Genomic DNA, 14,117 nt, shown 5'->3' with positions numbered 1-14,117 from the left:
TGTATTATTTTGGTTTCATTTTGATTGCAGATTTTCAAGATCAAGATATGACCAAGTGAGAAATTATAACTTTCTTTTTGAGCTCAGTTTATTATGAGCCACAGTTCATCTGCTTTCAATTCTACAGGCCACTATAAAAAGAAACTCTATATTCTAACATGTCTAATGCTGGTTACTGTCATACCGCTTGCCGCTTAGCAATGCAACACTTCATCGTGCCGCTTGATTTATCTGAGCTACGGCAGCCACCAAGCGGTACGCCGCTCAGCGGCAGCAGCATGACTCTGAAAGCCAGTATTGCCGCTCTTTGCTCATTGACCAAAAAATCCTATCCTGTGCCGCTTGAAATTTTCTGCAAGCTGATCGGCAGTTTTTACTGCCTATCAGCTTAACTGCCGATCAGGTATGACAGTAAGCAGCATTAGACATGTTAGAATATAGAGTTTCTTTATATAGTGGCCTGTAAAATTAGAAATCCGTATTAAAATACGGCACGCCCCATAAGTTTGAGCAGCAATGCTCCTGATTGAACTCAACGCGCTTTGCCTCTGAAATCGCGGGAGGGGCATGCGAACATTTAAAAAAAATTAACAATTAGTGCCTAAAATGTTGATTTATCGATATCTTTTGGTAATGACTAGGGTAATGGGGATTCCCCCATGCTCTCTAACGTTACCGCTGTTAAACTTACGCGCACTTCCACTGTTAACAATTAGATCAAATTATGCAACCTCTATTGTGTCTTTCATAAAATACGTGTAAGGTATTTTTCTAATATAATTTTGCATTGTATAAAACGCTTTGTCTGCGTACTTTTTTGTAAATATGGTATTTTGTCAAATTTTATATTTATCTTGGTAACAAAAAACTTTATTTGAACTTCTTGTATTCAATAAAATTCAAAAAATACAAGGATTGTGATGTGCTTATTTTTTTGAGACTGACTATGATTATAATACTTCAAAGATTATAAGAACTTGGGATAAAATTGACATAAAAAACCGTGATACCGAAATTATGGCGGTGTTTTTCGACATGTACGACTGACATGCAAGTATTTCAGTAATCACATGGGTGGAGCTACGTGGCACATTGGTTAAGGTCTTTGCCTTTGGTATGAGAGGTCCCGGGTTCCAATCACCGCAGGATCAAAAATAAAATATAACTTCGCTTTCCCCATGGCTCATCTGGTAAAGGCTGGACAGATGAACCATGATAAAAGACCTCGTTGCAGTCGGCTCCGATCAGGGTAATAAGCCCAATTGTCGGCTACAAGACTTTCCTCAAAGCGAAAAGATGCCATGAAGCCATACCGACCGTGCATTCCGCAGTATGTTCGCTCATCTCAGGGGGGGAAGGAGGATTATGGCCTGTTGACTAACTGAATACTACTATCGCGGATTCAGGGAAACATGATTGCTCAAATACGCAAATTAACGTGGTGTAGGGATTTTTTGAGCATATTCGTTAGAAATATAAAAACAAAGAGATACATAGACATTCATTTGATCTGTGCCATTTTATTACAGACTGGAATCACTCCAAATGAATACCATATGAAGAAAAACATAAAATCTAAATTTTAGCCATATATATTCCAGTATCCATGGGGGCCGTTTTCGAGAAAATTTAGCTTTTGTAATAACCTCATAGAGTCAAAGTTCAGTTACAGGTCCGTTTATGTTGGCATGTAAGCGATCGGTTAGGTCCGGGGTTGAGTCTGTTGAGACTGTGAATTTGCCGATACTTCGATTATTCAGGTGAAAATCCTGTGAAAATACGCAACGAACGGAGCCGCAGAGAGATCGAGACCGGCGGTCAGGACAGCTGCAGCAGACGACGTTTTGCACTCATACTCATGCACTGATTAAGCTTAAAACGTTCCATCAGTCGGAGTTGATATTTATCCATTCTAGGCATCCATTATATAAAACCCAGAGACCAAGGCACTCATATGATTCTGAAGTAAGATCAACTTTCAGTGAATTGCATTGCATTGGCATTGCCATTGCTGTACACACAGCATGCACAGCATCGTGATGGGCCATTGCAATGCTACTGCTTTTTAGTGCTAGCCTTTATATGTCATGGATTTGAATCTTCTAACGTCCAGCTTTCAAGAAAAGACCTAAATACTGCACTGACTGTGGTAAGTTTATTTAGGGTCATATGCTTATTATCATAGTAATTACTATAATCAAATTAAGTATTTCTTGGCCAAACTGGAACACTCCAGTCTCATGGTCTCAGACTCAGTGAACGCTAGTGCAAGTGGCTCCGCGATATAACACACACGAATATAGCATGGTACGGTACAGAAGAAAGTATCACACCGCATTTGCGATGCGTTGCTTTGCGATGTCGATATATTGATTACTTTTTGACGCAACTCATCGCATTTCCAAGTTAAAATGTATTGAACTTTAACTTTATTGCGATATCGCAATGCAGTACCGTACCAGTACTAGTTAGTAGTTTGCAGTACCATGGCATGGCAGCAGTGCGGCAACGCACTGCATGGCAGCAGTGCGGCAACACACCGCATCGCAAAGCAACGCATCGCAAATGCAGTGGTAGTATGAACGGACCTTTACACTGCTGACTGCGTACACGCTTCATGGACGCAACGCGCATGTTCCAGTTTGGCCAAGAAATACTTAATTTTATTATTTTTTTATAATTGAATTGATACTACTACCAGCTGACTACAACTATTTAGAAGACCGAATTAAAACGACTAGTTTACGGCTGCCGTCAGGGCAGCGGCGCGGTGTGATTGGTTGCTGATCTGCACAGTACGGCATTTTTGGTCTGGTTAACAGGACGTCAGACGCAAACTAGACTTTTTAATTCGGTCTTCAATAATACAGCCAGGTAAGTAAAATTCCAATTAAATGAACGCAGCGGTCGCACATGCGCAGCCTGACAGTGACATAGCGTGACGTTTTTTGCGTTCACTGTGAGATGTACGTCAGCGTGAGCTGTCATGTCATGATGTTAGTAACGAGGAAGTGAATCAAACCATGGCAACGCACTTGGTGTGATTGGTTTGTATCAAAGGTTGTGTGTTTGCGTTGTAGTTTGAAATATGCGATATATCATGATATACGATCATGCGTGGTGTGCGTCCATTAAATGTATGATGTAGCATATAATGACTATGTAAGGCGCGTGTGTATGCCCGGGCATGCTTTCTTCTGGCCATGCATGCTATCTGCGCATGCGTTCATAATGTTCGAGTTTATTTATTTATTTATTATTTAACCTGGGGTGACCAATCAATGCACTGGCACCAAGGGCTAGACAGCCAGCCGTGTAGGGAGTGTTTTACACACCCAAATTTGTAATGACATACCCAGTTTTTGCCCGCATGGCCTGATACTTTGTTACACAAATCTTAAATTTACACATCCAGTTTTTTGACTTTACATACCCAAACCTTCAATCCTGCCTAAGACCCTGACTGGCACACTGTTCTCCCTTGGTTCCCTTGGCCAAGAATTAGCTAATTTACCTGATGTATACAATTATTCAATCAGGGTTCCTTTTAGTTTTATCATGTTTATGTGTTAACCATCGCATACTATGCGCGCAACGTCTAGAGTGCAAAGGACCTTGTGGAAGTTGTGGAAAATAATATGCACTGGATGGCTGGCAGTGCGATTAATTTGTTGAAGAAAATCTGGAAAAAATAATACCAGCAGTGATGTACGAACTCAGTCCTTTAGAAAACGTGCCCCGGGCGCTAACCTTAGGGGCCGCCAAATTGACCAATTCAGCATCGATTCTGTGCCCCTCCAACCGATGAAAGTCAAAATTTTGTTTGCTCACACACATTACAGCACAAAGTCAGTTAAAAAGAACACTTTAAGACCGATATTCAACTTCTAGTGACCAAAATTAATAAGTGGTAGGCCTTATTTGTCCAACATTTTGTGCGCTCCACGCGCAATTGTTTCAAGATATTCTCGGGGAGGGGGGCAATTTCGTTTCTTGTCCCAGGCGCTACCAACCCTAGTTACGCCACCTATTGGGGTAACCCGAAAGACCCTAACTTTGGCCTGACCCTGACTTTTTTTTTCAACAACAAACAAACAATACAAAACAACAACAAAATACATACAAAAAAAAGGAAATGATTGAAGGAATCCAATTAGCATTTAATCACATTCATAAAATTGAGTTTTTGAGAAAATCTCAAAATTTACTTTACTGACTCGAGGTCCATGAGATCGTGCATTTTACATTTATACCCCGGTTAGTCCGGTTACGGTATGTCAGCAATGCAAAGTGTACTTCCATCATGTATTTATTCAATCTACTGTTAATTTCATGAATACAGGTAATAGTATCATCAACGCCTGGTGAAGAATCCACAATGTAGTCATGATAGTGGCACAATCTTGGTCAAGCAGCATGACGACAGTAAAGCTGCAAGGACAGCTCAGAAATTCTGGCTATACTTGAAAACCATACATTGATGATGACCTCTGTTCGAGACATGAGCTTAGCACAGAAGCGGAGGAAGACATGCAATAGGTAATTTATTTATGATTTTTATGAAAGGGGGAAGTAGGCATGACAGTGGCAGATCCAGAACCCCTCCCAAATCCGGCACTTCGTCTCCCTGTATCATCGATAAAACACAAACAATATTTCTAATATAGGGCCAACACCTTTTTGTCGGAAACGTGTAGGACATATTGTACGACACTGGACTACGGTTGTATGCGACATATAATAAATTGATGTGATGTAATGTGCACCGCACAGAATAATGAAACGTGCATAGGATTGTGATTCGTTAATGAAGAGGGTCTTTTTTTAATTTTGCAAATAAGTGGTATGAAAATGACCCCTATTTGTTGTGTTTCACAAATCTCTTTTCTTTATCTGAAAATACCCCCAAATTTCGTGAAATTTAAAACGAGCATTTATAGTACCCATGGATACACTGAGTGCCAGAACCGGGGAGCCCCTATTGCCAGGAAGATTGGTTTTTAATTAAAGCTTTAATGTAGTGTTGTATAAGGTTCTCCCTTGGAATTAAGAAGATTTAACCTTTAACATGTCCAAATCGCCCATAAGACGATAAAAAAACCCCTGTCCTATGATCGGACGGGCCTCAGGTTCAAGTATGGTCGGTCAGTCTGGCTTTTTTTTGTTTTGGAAATGACCCAAAAAATCACCAAAATCTGTAAATATTTTTTCCATTGGGGAAAAAAAAAAATTGTTCTTGAAATGTTCGAAATTTGGGTTGGCATTCAGTTGTACAGGAAATTTTTTTCCCAATTTGTTCAAAATCTAGGTCGGTCAGGCCTGTAGAACAGGGTTTTTCTTTATTCATTGTCTAATATAACAGTATCTGGACTGCTCAGGTTTGTTTGTAGCACTGCATGACCCATCATGGAAGCTCATGGAGGTGCCTAATTGAGGTTCCTATAAATCGTCCATTTGTGCATGGGGAGCTAGTTGTGATTCAGAAAATGCACTACTTGGTCAACTTGTTTGTGCATGATGTGTGCCAATGTTATATACTGAAATTTTGAATACAGTTCAATACATTCTGTATAGGAAAATTTGTTTCCCAATTTGTTCAAAATCTAGGTCGGTCAGGCCTGTAGAACAGGGTTTTCTTTATTCATTGTCTAATATAACAGTATCTCTCTCTCTCTCTCACTGATTTTCAGAGCTCAGATCCCCAGGATATAAGTTCTGATTGAACACCTGAATGGTCACCTCAAGAAGAAGTTCCCCTGCTTTGATGCCCGCTTTGATGGTGCTGGATAGTGTGCCTGTGATAATATATTGTTGTTTGCAGCATTCTGGTCAACATCAGCCAAGATTGATCATTCATGTAGGCCACCAATCATGTGGAAGCTGCTGTTGCTGATGAAGTAGACCTGGGACCTGGCCCAGTGTTGATGTGATGGACCCTCCCTAAAAATAACCAATTGCACTACCCCGCCCCCAGAAACTGATGAGTCATTGTTATACCAAGAACAGTGGAAACTCATTACAATAAAATTTGCCAACATAAAAATTCCTGATAACACAAAACTTTTCCAGAGTATATACATTATATGTATCAATTTTCCTGATAAGTGATAACACAAATTCCTGAAATGTGAACTAAAATTCTAGGCCCTGGCACTTTTGGGTTTTAAGATTCCACTGTTCTTGGAATTGCTATGAATGCTGTTGCTGTCAGGGTGGTGCAATAATTATGTGTACCCCGGGTGGTGAATTCTCAAAATGGTCTGCCAAAATTGCTTGTTCGCCCTCTGGCTGTGCCAAAAAATCTTTGGCCCCCCCCTTTTGATGTGCCAAAAAACCTTTGCCCCCCCCCCCTTTTCATGTGCCAAAAAATCTTTGCCCACCCCTCCTTACACAGCAAAATCTTTGGGAACCTGAATTTAAAACCTTAAATTGTCTTATCATATAATGCGAGCAGGAAATTTTGCATATTTTAATGTGTTCCTAACGTTTTCCTACACCTTTTAGGTCGTAATATAGAAACGGTGCACAAAATATCTGTGCCAAAAACTGCTTGCCCCCTTTTGACCTGCCAAAATTGCTTGACCCCCCCTTTCAACCTGCCAAAAATCTTTGCCTCCCCCCTTTGGGCCTGCCAAAAATCCCCCCATAATTCACCACCCGGGGGTACACATAATTATTGCACCACCCCTCACAGTCAGGAATAAACTACAATTGTTTTATTTAACTTTTAGATATGTTTACCTTTTATAACTTTATTCATTCATATTTCATTCATTCATATTTTATTTTCATTTCCCATGCTGTATGCATGCATTTTACAAAAGCTCACACAAAAGCTTTTTCAAGTCTTGTGTAGTAGTGGAATAGCCAGTGCCTAATTTGCATAATTCTAAAATGACAAATTAGCAGGGTGAAATTTCAATGTTGGTCAAACTTAGTTTTAAAAAATACCAATGTATTCCTCTCATCATGACGAAGTATTTCCTATTCAGTTACAGCAGAAAAGGGGCAAATTTTCCCAATGACCTATAGTTAGTATAGGGCGCTATGGGGTGATATTTGAGTTAGCATTTCGTCTTGCTACATTAGTGGAACCAATAATTTTTGACATCCTTACACCTCAAATTATAAAACTTGACTTGGTTCCATTTTTTGCTATGCCCCCTATGCTGCCCAATAGGGGTCAAAGGTCATAATGGGGCCAAACTGTAAAATTTGTTCTATCATATTGTAATATATCTCATATTGCTAGGAATATAAAAGTCAATTGCCATATTACACTAGGGTGCTTAGTTCAGGAGTTTGACCTTAGTTAAGGTCAATGTCAAATATCTCATGCATAGAGGCCAAACTTCAATGCACTGATTCAATCACGCTTTATCTCATATTACTCCTCTTGACAAACTTTAAATAAGAAAATAATTTGTTTGAGAAATGTTTGACCTCAAAATCGGATGTACATATTTCTATTGGACTTTGGCTGCATTAAATCTGATGGGGGAAGGACAATACAAATTGCACCAAAATTATGAATTAAGTATATGTTTGAGATTTCTTATGTTAAGGGGAGTAATTTAACGCCAGTTTCGAATAAATCGGACCATTTTTAAATTTTAATCTCTGTGAATGAAAATTTTGACATTTGACCTATTCGGCCTTATAACTCCTGAACTAAAGCACTGTAGAAAAATATGACAATTGACTTTTTTATTTCCTGTAATGAGAAGAACATTTGAGATACATAACAACATGATGGGACTGTTTTTTAAAACTTTTAAACTTAAAAGTTTTGGCCCCACTGTGACCTTCGGCCCTTGTGGGAACCACAGGGGGCATAAAAAAAAAATGGAACCAATCAAATTTTCATCCTTTCAGGTTAAGGATGTCAAAAAACATTGGTTCCACTAATGTAGCAAAAGAAAATCCCAAACCCATAGTGCCCTATACAAAGTGTGGCATTATCTTAATTATATCCATACAGTATCTATGCGCAAACTATTTTTACTTCAATTTACTCGGGGCCGGGGAGCTAGGACCACTTTCTGTGCACCCCCACAGGACCAAACCAAACCAACTTATTTAGGTTCCTGAGATGACCCCAAAACATAATCAGGATGTTCCCAAAAATATAAACTGGCCCCAAGGGGGGTAAAAGGTCATCGAACTTTGCATAGGGTCAAAATTTTAAACTTGCTCAAATTGTGTTAAAAACCATTCCATTGTATTCCCTAGTCACAAGGATTCAGAAAATGTATAGTTTGACCTATCTAGGATGTACCGTTCTTGAGTTATAACCAACAAGGTCAAAGGTCACGTTTTTGCCTCTATGGGGGTCGAAAACATCAAAGTGCTCCGATTTTGCCAAAAGAGGTATCAAAATGTTCGTTTTGATGAAACAAATCAAATAAGGATAGGATTGTAATATCTTGGATGCTTCGTTACCTAGGTAACACAGCAAAATATGTCAAGTAGGCCCTACCATTGAGGCCTATTGACCTTGACCTATTTTGCTGTGTTACCTAGGTAACGAAACATCCAAGAGTAATCAGGCCCGTAGCCGGGGGGGTTCGAGGGGTTCGATCGAACCCCCTAAAATTTTGACACAAAAAAAGAGAACATGGGAAATGTGGTTGAAATGGCCATTTTAGCCAAAAAATTGTTATTTTTTTGCGCTTCGCGCGAATTTTCCCCATTAATTTCAGGATCAGATTAGCTGGACGATTTGAAAATTCCCCCGACACCCAGTTTATGTAGGCCTATGTGGAAAATATAAATGACTTAATTTAATGCTATAAAAAATACAGAGTAATTATTTGGTTCTTTGTCTCATCTAGATTTCAAAATTATTTGGTGTGTAAAAAAGTAAAAAAAATGATAACCGAGAATAGTTCAGAGATGAAGGGAGAGGAAAATAAGAAAATTGATATTATTTGTGATGAAGTAACGCACCTGATTTGAAACTTTTTCTTGTTTTAACCGTGCTGATTTCCCTCTTTGCTATATCCATATATTCCTGATAATAATGTCAAAATGATGCACCAAATGCCTTCAATTGGGACTTCATTTTTCAAAATTCTTCCAATTCTGAGGGGGCACATCAGTAGCGTAGCCAGCAGGGGGGCAAGGGGGGCAGAGTGCCACCCCTGACAAAAAATGAAAGAAAAAAGTGCCCCTCTGGCTAAAAAGGAAGAGAAAATCTGGAGGGCAAAGGAAAAGAAAAAGGGCAAGGAGCCCCTTTTCCACCAAAATTCAACCAGATCATGGGCCAAAATAGTGTAAAATAAAAATTTTTGCGCGCTGCGCGCGCACATTGTCACAACGTAGCCCCTTTCATCCCAATCATGGGCGAAAATAGTGTCAAATACACAAATTGTGCGCGCTACGCGGGCACAACGTCCCAGTAAAGCCTTTTTGGAAGCTCCAAGACATGTCATGTACAGTCTCATACATACCGGTATGTATGATGCAACTGCAATTTATTTTTCGGCTGTGCCCTCGAAATTTTATTTTGCCACCCCTGACCAAGAAAGCTGGCTACGCCCCTGGGGCACATCCCCCTCAGACACCCCCTGCGTCTGATGGTTTGCAACTTTTTCTTGTTTTAACCGCGCTAATTTGCGTCTTTGCTGTAATATATTGAACCCATGTATTGATAATAATGTAAAAATGGTGCACCAAATGCCTTCAATTGGGACTACATTTTTCAAAATAAATCAAATTGAGGGGGGGGGGGCACATCCCCCTAAGGTCAGACACCCCCGGCGCCTGATTTGCAACTTTTTCTTGTTTTAACCGTGCTAATTTGCCTTTTTGCAATAATAAATTGAAACCATATATTTCTGATAATAATGTAAAAATGGTGCACCAAATGTCTTCAATTGGGACTTCATTTTTCAAAATTCTCCCATTTCTGAGGGGGGCACATCCCCTCAGACACCCCCCTGCGCCGCGTTTCCGCGGCGCAATGCCCGCTACGCGGCCATTACTCATCGGTTAATATAACAGAAACCTGCAAAAACGAACCCCCTAACTCCGGGGACTGGCTACGGGCCTGAGTAATTGATATATTTAAAAAATAAAATTTACCAGAGGAACAATTTCAGACATATTTTCTGTATGTATGTAAGGGACGCACCATTAGATTCTCAGGGGGGGGCATGGGAGTTTGGGTCAGGCAGAATTTTTTTTTTTTCAATTTTAATGTACATTTTTATACAAAGTTGGGTGGGGGAAATTTTTTTTTTTTACTCATCAGTGAGGCAAAATTTTTTTTTTTCATCTCACTAGTGGGCAAAGTTTTTTTTTTTCTCACTAGTGGGCAAAGTTTTTTTTTTTTTTTTTTTCAAAAAACTCCCATGCCCCCCCCCTGGAAATCTAATGGTGCGCCCCTAAGTAGGGGTGTCTATGTTGGTGTATGTGATAAAATAGATACTATTCCAAAAATATCCCTACTACTGGTACTGAACTCAAACTTATAAACAGCAATGCCAATGATCATTGGTTAGGAATAGGGACCTTATGGAGACCAAAAGGGTGCTGAGTTCAAGGGTCATCTTGGGTTCAAATGAGGTCTCCAGGAAGTAATAAATAATTAGGCCATAAAAATTGCTTGATTAACGTAACGTAAAAAATTAGGGTAGGTCGGTCGGCAATTCTTTAAAAAAAATTTTACACACATTTTAAGCGGTAAATTGCGTATGATAAAGGCCTTGGAACTTTTATGTTTTAAAAATTTTGTTGCAAAACATAAGAAAAAAGTCTAGGGTTGGGCCTATTTTAGGGTCGGTCGGGTCCAAATATATGGGGGGGATCATATTTTTTTGGAAAGAAAAATTTGGGGGGGTCATCAAAATTTTGTTTATTTTATTCAAAAAGACTGATTTCAATACAATTTTGGCCTGTTAGGGGATAAGGTGTAGGCCTATTGGTGGTTGGTGGGGGGGTGTCATAAATGCAAATGTAAATTTGGGACCCCCTTTCTGAAGAAAATATAAGCCCCTTACCCAAGGTTGATTAAAATTCTTCTTGTATCATGTTTATGGGAAGGGTGAAGAAGGACAATGGAATCAAAAGTCATCCAGGGGCCGTATACATTTTGTTATTTCAGGAAATGGTTCTGATTGGGCAAAAACCAGGCATGAGAATTTTCAGTTTTTAAACTTAATTCAGTTTTTTCTTGGCCAAAATGTCCACAACTTTATTTAACTTCAGCCTCTTTTGGTACTTTTGCCCAACTTCACACACATTTTTGGTTTTAAGGAAAGTGTACATGTATGTCGCATGCCTGAAATATTTGCTGGAATATATTTCTGCTATGAAATGCTTCAGTTCATGGAAAATCAGTGGCATCCATATGTGACATGGGGTTTGCAATTGCTTGCTCAGAGCAAATAGCTTAATGCATTTCTGGTAATGCTCAAATCAGTCACAAATTTCAAAGACTTGGCACATTCTTAGTATTCAAAATCTTGAATACAGGCTAGTTAGCTCAATATTTAAATATTTTATGTTAATTTTGATTATCGCCGGTTATGATAAAGATTAGAAAATGTGAAAAAATAGAATGCAATTAGTCTTTGTACAAGTATTTGGGTTTGATGTCACAGCCAGGGGGCACTTCAATATGAAATGGATATAGGTGTAGGGCTGGCCTTTTTTTCGCACTAAGGGGCATTTGGTGAGATCAAAATGTAAAAAATATGGGGTCATTGGGTGAGAGCATGATTTTTGGCATTCGGTGAGAGCAAAATGTAAAAAATATGGGGTCATTGGGTGAGAACATGACCTTTTTTTTAAATGGAATCTTTGGGTGAGTTTTTAACCCAAAACAGCTACAAGAAGTAACTAGATAAGATTACATTAGGTGGAATTAGAAAATAAAATAAAAAAATGAGCATAATTAGGCCGGGAGCCTGTTATTATACCAGTAATAGTCAATGACAGAATATGTACACGCCTGCATTTTTCCAGTAGGCTTTAGCCAAAATAATCAACCCGGGTCAATTTTCTTCATGAGAGTGGTTATAGTGTGAACAGAATTTTTTCAACCCGGGACCCAGGTACAACCCGGATTAACTCGGGTCCCGGGTAAATAATTTATATGTGAACACGACCTAATTCATCAAATTGAACTTTTAAAATTCACAAACGCCTATTTACACAAAATGATGCCTAAAATCGAAAATAGACCAAAATATAAAAAATGAGAAAACTGTTTCTGAGTCGATCATGCTTTTTACGATGATCATATTTGCTTACCTATAGATGCTGTATTTATTGAGTTATTGTGTACCTAAATCGTCATTTTACCGAGAAAATGAACATTGAAATAATGGCTGTTGAAGTTTAAAGTGGTCACATTTTGCGCTTTCATCGAATCTCGCAGGAGAATGCAGCAGTTTTTATTTTTCTACCTTACATTATATAAACATCGGGTAAATCCACGGCCCCTTGAGAAGTTTGAGCGAAATCCATTCATAACTTGATATTTAAATCGGGGAAAGAAATTGAAAAAACCCACATTTTATCAGCTAAAACGGAGCCATTTGACCACTAGGTTTTTGTGCTTCCGTGGTGTCTCCATAAGATGCGCCGCGCATGCAGATAAGCGTCGCGTATGCGTAGCGTATTTGTGCGTTAACATGCGATGCGTTGTTGCGCGCGTGTACCCTGTTGGTACAACAAAGATTTTCTTTCCTTTTCAATTTCAAACACGAGTGGAATAGTGAAATAAAATCCTTAGAATATTGCAGTTGGAGTTTACAAATCTGGATTTTCATTCCTTGTATTTATAAAAAACATAACAAAGTACAAACATATCAAGAAAACTCAATTTTGCGAAAGAAACAATGTCTAGAGTACACAGCTGCCTTAAGATGTACACATTTTGACAAATCTCCCTGATTGCAACAGGAAATCTCCCTTTTTTCAAGATTCTGGTAGGGCAGTCTTGTAATAAGACTAGTAGAGTTGCACCCTATTCGGCAATCGCTCCAAAAAAATAGTGCTGTATATAGTAGGATTGAGTGGCCTAACTAGGGGGGACAAGGGGGGGGGGGCAATGTGCCCCGGGCACTACCACTAGGGGGGCGACAAATCGGCCTCACTTAAAAAAATATTGAACCTACCATTTGGCATGCATGAGCATGCCTGCAATTTCATGTCTTTTTATCACCCCAGCGTCCAAGATATTCTCGGGTGGGGGTAGGGGCGCCAATTTTGTTTCTTGCCACGGGCGCTACCAACCCTAGTTACGCCACTGATAGGATTTTGATCAGATTGAATGATTTACAGGAAAGATGTATCTTGTTCAATTGATCATATCATGGAAGTATGTACTTCCATGAAAAGATACTGATAAATCTAAATTTTTATTGGTCAAACGTACCTTTTGGAAATAGTACTGCTGATTATTTAAAATTTATTGGGTAAGTGTATCCTGATCAATTATTTTTCTACAACAAACTTTATTAAATAAATATAAGAATTAATTTGCTGAACAATATTACCTGTTTTTTGGTGTGAATTTATTTTGTCTCATATGTAGATAAGGTTATCAATTAACTTAAAGCACCATTTTCCCCTTTCCTTTTGCCAGCCATCACTACCCATGGCCAGAGAATTACTTATCTAAGTTTGTTTCACAGCAGATATTTATTATTTACCAAATTTCACAAGTCCCTGGTCTGTGACATAAAGTTTGACATAAAATGTGGGAATTTTCACACATGTAATTTTGTGTGCTTTGCCAATTTTGAACTACAGGATACCAGTTTTTTTGCAGTCCTATACATGAATGAACACAATTATTATTTGAGCAGTTATTATTTTCGTGTTATCTGCATTAAGCGTGAAAAGCACAAATGTTCTGTGAAAATGTCCACGTTTACATTATTCATGTGCGGGGGAATTAATTTTGGCAGGCAAAAACTATATGGGATAATGGGAGGCCATATTACAGGCTGTATCAAAATGATTGACATATTAAATAAAGTTGTGATATTTGCAACATAGCATCCTCTTGAAATGACAGAAATTTATATATTGATTAGGTGATTTTGTGTCTTTTTGTACTTGTACAGGAAACTGTTGGGTAACAATCATTTTGATACAGCCTT

At 38.8% G+C, this 14,117-nt stretch overlaps 1 long non-coding RNA gene across 1 annotated transcript; it reads left to right on the top strand.

Moving 5' to 3' along the window:
- Nucleotides 1-1,616: 1,616 nt before the first annotated feature.
- LOC140169124 (uncharacterized) lies at nt 1,617-4,433 on the top strand. The gene is made up of 2 exons (XR_011861363.1): nt 1,617-2,149; nt 4,343-4,433. It is a non-coding gene; the product is annotated as an uncharacterized lncRNA (long non-coding RNA).
- The last annotated feature ends 9,684 nt before the right edge of the window (nt 4,434-14,117 follow it).

Source organism: Amphiura filiformis, chromosome 14, assembly GCF_039555335.1.
Source record: "Amphiura filiformis chromosome 14, Afil_fr2py, whole genome shotgun sequence".
Lineage (NCBI taxonomy): Eukaryota > Metazoa > Echinodermata > Ophiuroidea > Amphilepidida > Amphiuridae > Amphiura > Amphiura filiformis.
Note: the sequence above shows the minus strand (reverse complement) of the source record. Positions and strands in the feature narration are given on the sequence as shown.